General features: G+C 30.2%; 1 long non-coding RNA gene across 1 annotated transcript; it reads right to left on the bottom strand.

The window, feature by feature from the left end:
- Positions 1 to 294: 294 nt before the first annotated feature.
- Positions 295 to 2220, bottom strand: LOC143078429 (uncharacterized). Its single transcript, XR_012979220.1, has 3 exons — positions 2154 to 2220; positions 738 to 843; positions 295 to 417 (listed from the first exon to the last, which is right to left on the bottom strand). It is a non-coding gene; the product is annotated as an uncharacterized LOC143078429 (long non-coding RNA).
- Positions 2221 to 3379: the final 1159 nt, after the last annotated feature.

The raw sequence follows: 3379 nt of genomic DNA, 5'->3' as shown, positions 1-3379 counted from the left end.
AGTTAACAACCAAATTTATGTACAAACAAAGAACAAAAACATGTATGTAACACGTCAACAACCGACACCACTGAGTTATAGGCTCCTTACTTGGGACAGTCAAATACATTCAGAATTTGGCGGGTTAAACATGTTAGCGGGATCCCAAAATTCCCCCTAACCTGTGACATTGGTGTGACAGAACAACACATAAGAACGGACTATAAAAAAAATTGTGAATCTGTAATTTGTTATTTTGATTTTCGTTTGAGACTGTTCGCTATCTGAAATAGATTACTGTAATCATATTCCTATCCTCAAACACAATTCTGAAAATTTAAATCTTCAATATTTTAACTAACCTTTATCTACTACACAGTTGGTGGTGGAGGTGGAGTTGGACATGGACATCAACCATTGCAGGCAAAAGTTTGCAAACTGTATTAAAACGTATAAGATATCACGTCGGTCATGGACAGTTTCTAGGAGAATGTTCAGTGTTTTTGCATACGTATTGTTAATTGAACAAATGCACTTTTACCCCTCAAACCTTGAGAAGAGGTTTCTTTAAAACGAAAATTCATTTTCTATCGTTTATTACGAAATACAAAAACATTGGTAATCAATGAATTGTAATGAACATATATATCTTTTGAATAATCCTACACATAAAATTAACTTTAATTTTTTGTAATATTACAATATTATTATATAATTTAATTTAATTTGACATATTTCTGTTTTCAGAAAATACTTACTAGCATTGCATATAACATGCATTGTTAAAGGTCACACCATAGGTTGAACAAACCAATTGGTTCGTCGGGAAACATGGGCAGTTAGGACATTGGGAAAAGACATTATCTACAATTGAAAAAATATAAAAAAAAATGAAATGCTTAAGCAAAGAAAGAATTTATTTTTCAGTAAATAGTTTATATTTCTCATTTGATCTCGAACAGTAATATCAGGCTGAAATTATTTTTACATGAACCTAATTTGTAACGATGGTCTTTATCAATCGGTAAACAAAGATTATTTCAATCATATACAAACGTAAAGAAAACACATTGAATCAAAATTGAATATAAGTCGACATTTAAGCTTTCATATGTGTAAGATATAACTGTAAAAGATGTTTTGGCTGGATATAAAGTCATATGAAACGAGTGACTGATGAAAAATAATATTTATCCAATTCTTGAACCAATGCATGTATATGTCATAAACTTAGTCTTCTGTGTACGATTGTATCATGTTTCACGTAAATACATCGTATAATCTTCAATTTTTTTTTTCTCTCTGTCTGTTATGATTTAACAAATATTGCAATCATTAAATGCCGTGTTTTGACTCCGAATTGTATATATTGTCACCTTATCAAACAATCAACAAAAACCATGGTTATTGAGCACGTGTTCAACATGTACAACAAGATGATTGTTTATTTAAGTGACTGATTCATGCGTATTGCGATCACAGGATTTTAAAGAGATCGTTCACTCTAAGGTCACTATGCATACGGAAAATATATCGGCGAATTTGTTTCTGGAAGTAAGCAATCAAAAAAAGGAAACTTCTTCTAAATGGGGACAAATTAAAGAATTTTCGTCAGAAAAAAGTACATGTATTTGTACATAAGTTTAATCATGAAATTTATCCATTTTGTTTTAAAAAATATATGCATCATTTATTTTAATTTGAGGTTTCATATCACTTTAAGAAATGTTCACAGTGTGACGATTTTTGTTTAGCCAAATCCGTATTTCTACGCCTGATTTATTACGTAACCACAGAAAAATGATATTATCATCTTGACGTCTGATGAATTGTTCTATGCAATCTTTTTTAAAGAATTAATCAATATTAGAACTCAAATCTTGCTTGTAATTAACTAGTTGAATGAATGCTTAATCTTCTTTAAGCGTCTTGCATTGAATGATATTTCATTTTGCGACTCCTGAATAAGTATAATGACGTCTGAATTAGTATCGAAATTTTACCAATTTAGTAATTAAATGTTATTTTGAGATTTTAATTGTGTTATTGCATGTACTCTTATTTCGTAAAGTAATTATTGATACAGTTGCTACCATTTGATAAAGTTCGACCAATCTACAAATCACACTATATACCCATCTCAATCTAACATAGATTTTCTCATTAGTTAATACCTGTTGCTTTGACAAAAAATATCAGCATCAACAATGTGAACTTCATGTTATCTTCCTATGGCCGTGTGCAGGAATCTGAAGACGTTAAGATGCGGTTATCCGTTTAAATAGAGGCTGATCACACAGTACTAATTCTTTGGCGTATAACGATCGACCATGATTTGAACATTCATCTGAAGATTAATATTGAAATGTCTGACATGTTCGACTACAGTAAAAGTTGTAAAATGCATTTTTTTGTACAAAAAACACTTCATTTTGTTATTAAAATTGTGATTATATAAATCTTTTTTTTTTTCAAACATTTTTTGTTCGTTTCACTGCCAATGTTATCATAAACTATGTTTCAATAATATTATACACATATTTTATTATATTTCATCCAAAAAAAGAGGATGATTTTTCAAGTTTTAAAAAATCAAGGTGTTGCAATACTTTTTTCCATGTGTATATATACTATAAAAAGGGCAAAATATACAGACTGACCAATGCAATGGTTAAAAACAAAGACGACCAACAGACAAACAATAGTACAAAAAAACAAAAAAGACTGAGAAACACGAACCCTACCAAAAGTGGGGTGATCTAAGATTCTGATGCAAATGTGGCACCCGTTGTGCTCCTCACGTTAATACAAGCCTGGGAAAAAGTTTAATTCTAAAGGTCAAATTTTGGAAAAGTGGACGTGATAATTTGAGGGTCCACATCTGAATCACGTCATCTATAGAATAGGCTAATTCAAACACCAAGCCAAGCTTTGATTAATGTTATAATAATGTTTTGATTAAGAAAGCGGTTTTGTTGAGCGTTTTTAAATATCAACAATATAAGGTTGTTTCTACATACACTGAAGGTATCTAAAACAAAGAAGAGCCCATTTTTTTTATCTTTTGCGTTTTCGATGATTTACCTTTTTAGATGAATTATTGCATTTTAATTTGATGTCTTGTTATAAATGTAAGTATAAACAATTAACCTTGGTGTCTTATACCTCTTTCCTTTTCCTAAATCGATGACTATCAATGTAGAAAATGGTGACAGAGCCTTGGCAAGAATAAAAGATATATTTTTCCTGTGCCTTTTTCTTATTTAAAATATTGTTGCGACGACATTTGATTGATGTAAGCTTTTCCATTTATTTCAGTTATTGGACAATGTTATACCTGTAAGAAACCATTATGTTACCTTTATCTGTCCTATATTTTAAGGAACAAACCTCTACATTT

The sequence above is a fragment of the Mytilus galloprovincialis genome, chromosome 6 (genome assembly GCF_965363235.1).
Source record: "Mytilus galloprovincialis chromosome 6, xbMytGall1.hap1.1, whole genome shotgun sequence".
Classification (NCBI taxonomy): Eukaryota; Metazoa; Mollusca; class Bivalvia; order Mytilida; family Mytilidae; genus Mytilus; species Mytilus galloprovincialis.
The sequence above is the reverse complement of the archived record's forward strand: the minus strand, read 5'-3'. Positions and strand labels throughout refer to the sequence as shown.